The sequence below is a fragment of the Hordeum vulgare genome, chromosome 2H (assembly GCF_904849725.1).
Source record: "Hordeum vulgare subsp. vulgare chromosome 2H, MorexV3_pseudomolecules_assembly, whole genome shotgun sequence".
NCBI classification, from domain to species: Eukaryota; Viridiplantae; Streptophyta; class Magnoliopsida; order Poales; family Poaceae; genus Hordeum; species Hordeum vulgare.
In genome coordinates this window covers 30,618,522-30,630,262 of record NC_058519.1, presented here as the reverse complement: position 1 = coordinate 30,630,262, position 11,741 = coordinate 30,618,522, and the positions used below count along the sequence as shown (strand labels likewise).

Below are 11,741 nucleotides of genomic sequence, written 5' to 3'. Positions count from 1 at the left end.
GGCCTCGGCCTACTAACCAGCGAGCCCCTCCAATCCCGGCACCGATCCTATCCGGAAGCGCGAGCTCCAGCAGCGGATTCGGGCCACCGATTCGCGGAGGAGCCTAGGCCGGCGCTATACACGCCGAGAGCTGCTCGGCCTCGAGATTCAGGCCGCTGGCCGCGGCGATACGGCGGGAAAATCGCAGAGCCTCCTCGCTCCGGCGTCCATTCGTGGCTCCGCGCAGCCGCGACCCGCCTCTGGCCACCGGAGCACCGGCTCCCTTCTGCCTGGACCACGCCAATGCAGCCCCAGCCGTCGACGAGCCTTCCGTGAGTGCAGCAACGCCGTTCCCGATCCCCTCGATCCCCCTCCCTCCGGCCATCTCCAGCGTCCATTGGAGGCTCCGCCAAGGCCCCGTCCCCGACCTACCCGAGTCTTCCCCTGCTTCACCTCGCCGCGTGGTGCGCGTGGATAAGAAGACGCCGACGCCGGCCACGGGTGCGTGTGGATAAGAAGACCTTGACCATGGGGAGGGGTGTTTTAATAAAAACGAAACGTTTTTTAACTAAACAAAGGACCGCGGGTTGATTAACTGAAAACGGAAGGACTTTTTTGCAAAAATGCCACGACGGACGATAGAAGCCGTACGCGCTTCATTAGTAGGTAAGAAAAAGGAGAGATTACTCACACGGGCTTTAGCTATCCTATATCTTTATCTTTACCTACTAATAAAGCAAATAGTGCTTCTTCCATACGTCATCCAAATTGCCCTTAAAGTTGACTAAAATTACCCACCAATGCCACCTATAAGTCATAAAAAACGTTTCAAATAGGAAAATATCCGGACTGGGCCGGCCCATGCAGGCACCTCCTATATTACGGTCTGGGCGTTGGAAAAAGATGCAGCACACCTGTTTGGGCCGGCCCATGCGTGGGCGCCTGTTTTTTTAGGTTAGTTTTTTTATTTTTCTTTTCAGTTCCATTTTGTTTTTCTACTTTAAATAATTTAGAACTTCAAACAACTTTTCTCAATTTTAAGAAACTAAGAATATCGAAATAAAATATTCAAAAAAACATTCTTTTTTGAGAATTCAAAAACTACTCAGGAGTTTTGAAAAATGTTTGCATATAAAAAAGTGTTTAAACTTTGAGAAAATGTCTATAAAATAAAAAGTCAACGATTTTAAACAAAAGTCCGTGTAAAAATCATAAAAACAGTTCGTGCCTCTGTTTTTAGTCTCATTTTTTATTTTCATTTTTCTGTTCTATTTTTTAGTTTAAATAATTTAGAACTTTGAAAAACTTTTGCAATTTATAAAACTGGGAATTTTGAAATAAAAGTTTGAAGAAAAAATAAAATATTTGTGAATTCAAAAAATGCTCAGGATTTTTGTAAAAATATTTGCATATTCAAAAATATGTTCATAATTTTGAGAACAGTGTTGGTGAAAACAATAAAAGTCCAGGATTTTTAAAAAAAGTTTGTGTGTTATTTTCTGAGTGCAGTTGAAAAAAATGTTTGCTAATTCAAAAAATGTTCATACATTTCCAGAAATGTCCTAAAATATTAAAGACATAATATAATCAGCATCATTGAAGATTATAATTGTTCTTCTCCCGTTACAACGCACGGGTACTTTTGCTAGTACTACTACTGTATCCGTAACCTTGCCACCGTTACGTTAGCGTGCATCAACGGTCACTAGGCCTTTATTTAACCTGCGACCCCTTTTGTCAATGCCACGTACCCCTTGCTGCTTATCACAAAGATCAGGGCAGCATGCAGCCAAGGGCACGACACATTCAACCCCCGGAAAATTAATGTTGACCATAATTAAGTTTCAGCAGCCGGCGGCCGGCGACCGTCCGCGCCGAACTCGCGAGCTCCAGCCCCACCGGCGCGCACGTACACGACGATCGGAAGTCCGGCCTAACCAATTTGTAGAGCACCATGCACGCGCGTGGAACAAGTGTCTCCTAGCTATTGATCCGATTGATGGGATGCTAATATCGTCAACGTTGCGCTGCTCCCTACGAGCCACGGCACAAGGCGGCGAGCATGAGGCGACAAGCGTCCTTGGCCTCCGGACGGGGGCGGTCTACATATATCGAGCAAACGCAAGCTGCTTCGAGAAGCCTGATGGAGCAATAAACCGGCAAAAGTTACATGCACGGACGCGTGTAAGTGATACTTGTTCGGCAACTTCTGTCCACCAGTCCGGTCCAAGGTTACAGAGCAGAGCTAACGTCGTAGTCGATCATCCGTAGATACAGAAAATAAATTGACACAGAGAAGTAGAGAAAAGTCTTTCTTTATTCATCATTGATCAAGTGTTCTGTACAATGAGGTCCTCTCCTCTTTATATAGCTATAATGGGTGGGGATAAGCGCCCATTTTAACGTTAAGTGAAGGGACTTGGTACATAATGGATCAATGAATTGGTCCACACAAGCTTCAAGTTTCCCAACACTCCCCTTTAAGCAGTTATCCGTATATCTATGTCTCAAAACTTTGAAAAATTCAATGAAAAAAATACAAAGAAAGAGCGCATAGTATACATTGTTATATTTAACGAATTGCCTCGTAAAAAACCTCGGGTGAGAAACATCAGGAAAACTTACTCAAGGAAAAAAGAGTACAATCCACTCAACCATCAAGTTGAGTACTCAATCATTGGGATCGAGATTTTAACGACGAGTTCGTGAAGTTTCCCCCCTGAATCATGCATCTCTCTAAGTCTCATCATACCAATTTCATGCGCACACCTCTCAAAAATTGATGCTGGTAATAAACATATCAGCAAGATTGTCATACGACTTAGTATGCAAAATTCACACCTTGTTCAACTTTTGCAGTTCGTGTGCATAGAAGAACTTGAAACTAATATGCTTTGTGAGGTTACTCTTCACATAACCCATCTAAACTTGTGCAACACAAGCAGCATTATCATCATAGATAATGATAGGGATTTGTACGGTGTTTAGCCCACACGTATGCTGAATGTGGTTGATCATGGGCCGAAGCGATACACATTCCTTTAACGCTTTGAATAGTGCCATAATTTCCTAGTGGTTCGTGAAGGTCGAGACAAGTGTTTGCTTGGTTGATCTTTAGGAGAACGCAGTTTCACCATAAAGGAAAATATATTCAGTCTGTGATTTGCAATCATGCGGGTCCGACAGATACCCAGCCTCGGCATAGCCTATAAGAGACAAGTCTTGATTCCTTTTACAAAATAGGACAAGATCTTTGGTCCATTGCAGGTAACGGAAGACGTACGGAAGACGTACTTGATACTTTTTCAATGTCTCTTGGTAGGTTCAGAATTGTACCTAACGAGCAAATTGACGGCGAAAGCAATGTGTGGCCGTGTATAATTTGCGACGTACATGAGTGCTCCAATTGCACTCAGGTAAGGACCTCTGGTCCTAGAGTTCCCTCCCCCTCTTCCTTACGCCTAAATGAGTCCTTGTCTGGCTGTAAAGATCTCCCGACCATCGGGGTCTTAGAAGGATATGCCTTATCAAATCCAAATCTTCCTAACAACTTCTCGGTGTAGGCAGACTGGTGCACTCGAATCCCATCACGGGAATGTTCAAGTTGCAGAGCTAGACAGAACTTGGTTTTACCCAAATCCTTCATCTTAAATTCTCATATTAGGTAGGAAATCGCTTCCTTAATATCCTCAGGTATATCGATTATGTTTAAATCGTTCACATACGCAAAGATAATACAGAATCCATCTTCGCTAGGTGTTTATTAGGTAGGATCGCCGTATAAAAACACATGGGCAATCTTTATTGCTTGTGTAGCCCTTCTCATGAAGGAAAATTGCTTACGCAATTATACCACATTCTACGAGACTATCTATGTACATCCAATGCCTTTTGAAGTTGAACACTGTATAGACTCATGTTTGCTCCATCATGGTTCAGAATAGGGATACCTTCAGAAACCTTCATGTATATGTTCGAATCCAAGTTACCATACACGTAAGCAGTGACAACATCCATTAATTTCATTTTCAAGCCCATGTTTACTGCCATTAAGATCAAGTATCTAGAGGTAACTCCATCCATGACCGGGGAATAGGTCTCCTCAAAATCGACACCGGGTCGTTGAGTGAACCCTTGAGCAACGGGCCTTGCTTTGTATCCTACTCCCTTATTATTTTAATCTTTCTTTCGAACAAAAACCCACCTATGGCCAACACGGCGAATGTGGGGAGGAGTTTGACAAACTGGTCCGAACACCTTTCTTTTGTTGAGAGATAATAATTCGACACTAATTGCCTTCTGTCAATCTTTCCAATCCGACATTTTCTTGCAATCACCGAGCGTTTTAGGCCCAGGACCAAGATCTATGATTGTGGGAATTTTCGTAGCAAAGTTAATGTCGACAATCAACGTTGCTCGGTTCACGGACTCCCCCGTATAAATATAGTTTATGGCCATTCGTCATGGAGCGCATTTGGCGCTAACACTTGCTCTACAAATTTCCCATTCTGGGAGCAAGGTCCTTTAGATTTCCCGCGCCGATGTTGCGCACACATCTTCGCTAGGTGTTTTCCTTATGGGAAAGTTTAAGTCCGGAATGTCGTGCACTGAAATTTCCGTACTTATGCGAGGTCTCGACTGGCTCCCCGTTTCACTTTGGGGCACTTTGGTGACAGGCTATAATAAATCTCTCTTATCCTTTTTCGTCACGCGTACCCGAGTACTTGGGATTTGAGAAGCCAGATCTTTCATCCTTTTAGGCCTTTGGACGGGAGCGGGTATACCGGTATTTCAACCCTTGTCGGTGCATTGCATGCATGCACATGCGATTTTTGTCACAGTCTTTAAGTCACTAAAGTGGTCAGACAGTTGATTTGCTAATGATTGCAAATCTATTATGTTTTGGACTTCTCTCTCAGTCTCAGCAGTGCGTGGGTCATGAGCGTGGATTCCCGTGGCATGCCACGTGATTTCTCGACTTTTAGCGTCAAGGGTTTGATTCTCTCCCCCTAAAGTCGGGGGGAAAATCCTCGTCAAAAATGCAATCAGCAAAACGAGCCATGTGAAAGTAACTTGTCATTGGGTCCAGATACCTGGTTATGGACACAGTCTCATAACCAACTTATATCCCCAACTTACGGAGCGGGCCCATTGTTGATCGCTCGGGTGGTGGTATTGGTACATATACCTGGCAACCGAATCTACAAAGGTGGGAAATTTTTGGTGTCGACCCTTGCACAAGCTGAACAAGAGAGTGAATGTTGTAGGTCGACAATCTAAAGTTGATGAGATTGGCCGCGTGTAACACTGCGTGGCCCCAACAAGTAGTTGGTAAATTACAACCCTCAGGGAGAGGTCGGGCAATGAATTTAATTCTTTTAGTCAATGCCTCGGCAAGTCCATTTTGTGTATGAACATGCGGTACCAAGTGCTCAACTTTGATTCCCATTGCCATGCAATAATCATTGAACGCCTTTGAAGTCAATTCTTCGGCGTTGTCCATTCGAATAGACTTTATACGATGATCGGGGAAATTATTCCTCATGTGTATGATCAAGAGATCAACTTTGCAAAGGCATGGTTCTGTGTTGAAAGCAGGCGAACATTGGACCATTTGGAGGAAGCATCAATGAGCACCATGAGTACCTAAACGGCCCCGTGAGGGGCTGAATTGTACCGCATATGTCCCCTTGGATACATTCCAAGAACGCGGGAATTTCATCCCTCAGCTTGAGAGGCGATGGCCTAATGCTAACTTCCCAGTTGCGCATGCGGAGCATACAAAATCATCGGGATTCAGGAAGTTAACATTATGACCATGGTGGCCTAACCTATCATGCGAGAGGCAAAAAAGTACAGAGCTTCTAAAAAGAGTCTTAAGGATAGTGTGCACGGGCGGTGCTACTATTTAAGTGTAGTATAGCCTGTGTGAATGGAGGAAGCCTTTCGATAGCATGTCTACCATTTCTATCCCACTTGTTGATGAGTATATACACATGGCCATAGTCATCACCGGTCTCAAACGTGGAAACCATGAGCGCGAATGCCTTTAAAGCTCAAAAAGAGTATGAGTCAATTTCGGGTACAATAATGCATCATTACTGATCAAAGTTGTTCCCATAGTAAGTATGATAGTAGCTCGTCGAGAGCCAACTATGTTCGTACCGCAGCCGACGATTGTCATAATACTTTCCGGAGATTTTTTTAATGGACCCAAAGTACTTAGTTTCTCGTAAAATGGTATGTGTGGTATGATCCGTCTCTAACGTATCTATAATTTATGAAGTATTCATGCCATGTTTATAATAATTCTATATAATTTTGATATGATTTTATTAGAACTAAAACCATTGCATTTTTAGCTTGAAGTCTGCCACGGACGTGCCCAAGCAATTTTTTTATTTACATCCTAGAATGTCTAGAAAAAGTAAAATCATCGCATTTTTCAAAATGCCCCCCTCATGTTGGACGTCACTTAGAGCATCTACAACCGAAACGTACAAATCCAGTCCCCCAAATGTCCGCAGACGCGATCGGTCAGTGGCCGAGCGTGTCCGTTTTGAACCTTTACTTTTTCGTGTGTGCATCCGCATTTCTCATATTTTTCCTCATATGTCCGGTCACTTTCACGTGATTAGTGAAAAAAGGAGAGAGAGAAAAAATAAAGAAAGAAAAAAGGTGGTCCGAAATGGGGTCGCGTCCAACCTCGCGGACTGACCGGGCGTGCCCGGGCGTGTTCACGAGCCATCATATCGTCCTCATATTTGAGATGGATACGAGGGTATTGATCGGCCCGGCCGTTTGAGATGGATATGAGGGGTCCGACTGGTTCATTCTTTGGTGACCACTCAGTGATCGAACGGGCTGTCCGGACGGTTGAACCGGGTTTGAGGGGTCCGAGTGTAGATGCCCTTACCTAGTGAAGGGCATGGAACATTGGAAGTTGTCTTAGGGCCATTGTAATGTAGACTATTTCCCTAGTTTTGTTACCACTATGTACATAATCTTGCACTCGTTGTTTTTTTTTCAAATCTTAATGAAATTGGCAAAGTGCCTATTTGTGCACTAAAAAAATCAACCCTAATCACCGAGAAGTTTTGGTACTCGCATCGAATTGGGGTAAAATAAATGCTATTTTTGAAGTTGTTAGGCCAACTCCACCGTCCGATCTCAAATGGATGTCCGATTTGACCGGATTTTATCTGTTTAGGACGGCAATGGGTTCGCCCATGTCTGCTTCTGTCCGGTGGGTCGTCCGTGCGCCTACCGTCCGGCCGCATCCCAAATCATGTCCGCGTTGGACGTGATTAAAAAAAAACTTAAATAAAAAGTAAATAAACACAGTCGCTCCACGTGACCGACGTCCTCGTCTCCCAGTAGCGCCGGCATACCTCAGCGCTGAGGTACTGCCGGTTGCGCTGACCGGCGGGCCTAGGGCCAATGGTGAAGGGAGCAGGCGCGGAGGCCCGACGTGGTGGCGATGCGGCCTCCTCCTTCATGGAGCCGCGTCAGCGTCCCGACGAGGAGCCAGCCTCGCGGTCGTGCTTCCCCATGCGGTCGTAGTTCCAGAGCCCCATGGCTGCGAGGCGGTCGGTCGGCGAGTTTGAGGCTAGGGTTTGGGGTGTCAGGTTTTAAGGAGGCCGCGGGGCGTAGTGGAAAGTGTGGATGACGACCGGTCCACGGCTCCCCATTTAAGAAGGCCCGCAACCGTTCCCTAGCCGGATGACAGGCGGGCCCGGCCGCTCGTGCGTATTGATGTGGGCGGATGGGAGGTAGGTGGCCGCCTGCCACGCGGACCCGACGCGGACGACCGCGCGTCTTTGCTGTCCGCCGCGACCCAAACTCCGAACAAGTTTGCGCTTGAAATGGATCGCCCCGGACACAAAACGGACAAGATAGGTCCGGATCGTCTTGCGCTGGGTCGACCGGTTTGTTACTTTTACCCCAAACAAACGGGACCGGACAGGACGGGGTCGCAGAGTGGAGTTGGCCTTATGCAGGCCCATAGCCTCTCCACATATTTCCAAACAACAGTTTCAAGGAGAAGTAGTCAATGTAGATCACTGGAACATACACGCATTGACGTCAGCAGACATGAGTGCAACAAGACATTTCATGACGAATATGAGCAATATGGGTGATACATGATCGCCCACCTGATTAGTCTTAGCATGTGCCATTTGAAGGACTTTGATGCGACGTCTAGTTTTTCTACGACGAAGGTTTGCCATTTGCGCCTATTTTAATTCTTTAACTTGTTTGTAACAGCATCACCAACAGTCGTATTATATAAGCATCACGCTGGAAAATTTGCAATTTTTGCGCGTAGCCTCTTCGGGCGCTCTAATGAAAGCTCAAAAACTACACGTGCGGCATAAGTGGTTCAGCGTGGGGACGAAACGGCATCGTGCGCCGTTTATTAAGTGCGCCCGTTCCTGCGCGCTGGACAACGACGACTTGCGCGCGACTTCCACCCACCACTAGATCGAGGCACTGGCGCCGCCGCCCGCGCCACCTCATTTGTTACGGCGACCAGAAGGCGCTTCCCCGTCCTATCCCCCGTGCCGCCGTTGCTTCCTCCGTATCTCTCTACCCGCCGACGCCCCTTGCACGCGCCATTCCTCCAACGGACAGCGTCCGACTGCCCACTGCCGCTCAGCGCCCACAAGGTGTTCAACAAAACACTTGCAAGATATGTATTGCTTCAAATTCAACTCTTTTTACATGAATTTTATTTATGTTTTTGTAGTTTTTTAGTATGGTTTCCTTCAGTATTGTAGATGAGTTCGTCATATAATTCTTTTAAAGAAGAATTTGATATTGAAGAGGAGCAGGACTTAGCAATGATCCTAACTATGCACATAAAAAAAAGCCGAAGCACGGTGGTTCGGTTATGGGTCGACAAAAAAATTGGAAGGATAAAATTGATGCCGACAACGGATTGATGAGGCACTATTTTGTGGAGAATCCCACATATCCCGAGTCCTACTTAGGCGTCAGTTTAGGATAACCACCGAATTGTTCAGGCGCATTGCAGAGAAACTGACGAGCCATGATCGGTTCTTTCAGCAAAGGAGGAATGCCACCGGAGAACTCGGGCATAGCACCTTTTCAAAGGTGACAACCGCTTTGCGTATCTTGGCGTACGATATTCCGGCTGATCTAGTTGATGACCACTTGGTCATGGGTGACAGTGAGGCCTCATGTGTGTCAAGCGCTTCGCAGTCGGAATTGTGCAAGTGTTTGGCCCGTATTTGAGATCCCCGAATGTTGAAGGCGTCGCAAGGCTATTGAAGATGAACAAAGCTCACGGGTTTCCAGGTATGCTTGGCTCAATAGATTGCATGCACTGGAGTTGGAAGAACTGTCCTAAGGCATGGCATGAGCAATTCCATGGCCAGAAAAAGGGTTTAACTATAATCTTTGAAGCGGTGGCCGATCAACAGACTTGGATTTGGCATGTTTTTTTGGAATGGGTGGATTTTTGAATGACATCAACGTTGTTAATCGATCACCACTCATGACTAAGATTACAAATGGTGAACTGCCACCGGTGAAGTTTGTAGCAAATGACCATACATACAAGTATTGCTACTATCTTAGGATGGCATCTACCCAAAGTGACAAACATTTGTGAAGCCGTTGAAAAAAAGGAAGGTAAGAAAAATCTAGATTTCCACAATGCTCAGGCGGCAGCTCGGAAATATGTGGAGAGAGATTTGGGATTTTGCAAACCCAATTTGCTATTGTGAGAGGACCGGCTAGATTTTAGGATCAAAAGATCCTTTGGTACATCATGCACGCGTGTGTGATCATGCACAAAATGATCATCGAGAATGAGCATGGCCGAGATTTAGATCACTCTAGTATGAGCTCGGACATCCCGTACAAGTGCAGCGGACTGCTGCTAGGGTGGCCCGACTTGTTGCCTACTATCATGCCATTCAACGTGTCCAAACGCATAATGATCTGCAGATGGATCTAATCGAGTAGTGATGGACATGGAATGGACGACAAAATGAATGATGATTTGTATATTTGATGGTGTACGTTAGATGTTGCAGTTTCGAACTATTTATTGTATTGGAAGATAAACTATTTATCAAAAATTAAATTATTTATTGTTGATTACTTTTTTATGTGTTTGATTTTAAATTGATTTTGTTTGGAGTGTCACATGTTGTTGGTGTTGGGCGCATGCAGGGTGTTTTTGCAGCGTCTGTTAAAGTGGTTCGCGCACGTAACTTTTTTACGACGACCGATGGAGCCAACGTCCTTCGACGCGTTAAAAGTCGCTATTCTGACGCTGCAAAATATTTTTAGCGCGCGGCGGTTACGCGGCTGTTGGAAATGCTCTAATAAGTTGTAAAAAAAATATTCACCTCCATTTAAAAAAAATAAGTAGTTAAACTTGTTCATTCTTCTAAATAATACAAACTATTTATAAAGCAAACCATAGGATTCTGAGTACCGTTTTGCGGACGGGGCTTGCTTGCTCCGGGATAATCCTACGGCTCTCAGCGCTACCCTCATGGCAAGTCCCCGCCCCCGTTTTGCCGTATGGTCAACCTTGTAGTAGGTTGGAACTCGACAACATTCCACGAAAAACAAGTTACAAATGTCATGCCTTTGAATCGTTCGTAGAGGGGATGTAGCTCAGATGGTAGAGCGCTCGCTTAGCATGCGAGAGGTATGGGGATCGATACCCCACTTCTCCAATTTAATTATTATTTTTTGCTTTGCCACGTCAAAGAGCGATGCAACTACTTTTGCCGCGTCCGTAGGCCGTCTGCTGTCTGAAACAGACGCCAAAAATGGCTGGCTACGAGCTCTCAGGCCTCTGACAACTGACGGCAATGGGCGCGGGTGGACAACCTGTTGGGCGCGTTGACCGGGACCAGCCGACACGAAGAGTCAGGCCGTCCAGCGTCACGTGCCACAGGGGATTCACCGATGGAACGAGCTTGCTCATGACCCGTGATTCTGGAGCGTCTGCTGTTCGATTCATCTTCATTTGTGTGCCCATTGATTTCCCTTGCGCGTGTTCTTCTCGTGCTATTGCGCGATGGATTCGGCTGTTAATTTGTTTTGCAAGCACTCAGGTCGTCTGTTACACCACCCGGCATCATCACTGGAAAGAGTGATCCATCATCTCTTAATTTGTCTTCGCTGGAAACAAATGTCGTTTGGCAGAAGCAAACGTGAAGCAGAAGGAAACCGGACTTACGAGCAGATCGTCTCAGACAGAAGCATAAAGGAATGGAATCGCGTGTGATGATGGCCAACTTTGCTTGATTGCAACACCAGGATTCCAGGAACAAGCATTCTCTCTCGACAACACAAAGCGATGGCTACGAAGAGTCGCAACTCCCAGCGAAGCGGCGTGCCGTCGATTGATGAAGATCTGGTGGCTGAAGCAGAGCGACAGTTGGCACAAACTAGCTCTCGAATTCTTCAGAAGGAACAGAAAAAAATATCTGCTTCTTCAGGTTCTTGTCACTCATTTGTGGCTTTTGTTTCAGCCAACATCAAGTCATGTATCCATAAGCGTACCCTTCTATTAACGTTTGTAATGCATAGTATGCATCTTGTTTCTTTGTCTTCATTTTATTCGCTTTAGCACAGTAAGCATTCCCGTTCCTCTGTCTTCGAGGCCAGTTTATTGACAGTTTTTTCTTCATTTTGTTCTTCATGACTCCTTAAATGTGTTTACAAAGATATTTAGAACGCGTGCTGCTTTAACATCAAAGGTGGATGTAGTT

The 11,741-nt window shown here is 45.5% G+C and overlaps 1 non-coding gene across 1 annotated transcript; it reads left to right on the top strand.

The window, feature by feature from the left end:
- Positions 1-10,624: 10,624 nt before the first annotated feature.
- TRNAA-AGC lies at positions 10,625-10,697 on the top strand. Its single transcript has one exon. It is a non-coding gene; the product is annotated as a tRNA-Ala (tRNA).
- Positions 10,698-11,741: the final 1,044 nt, after the last annotated feature.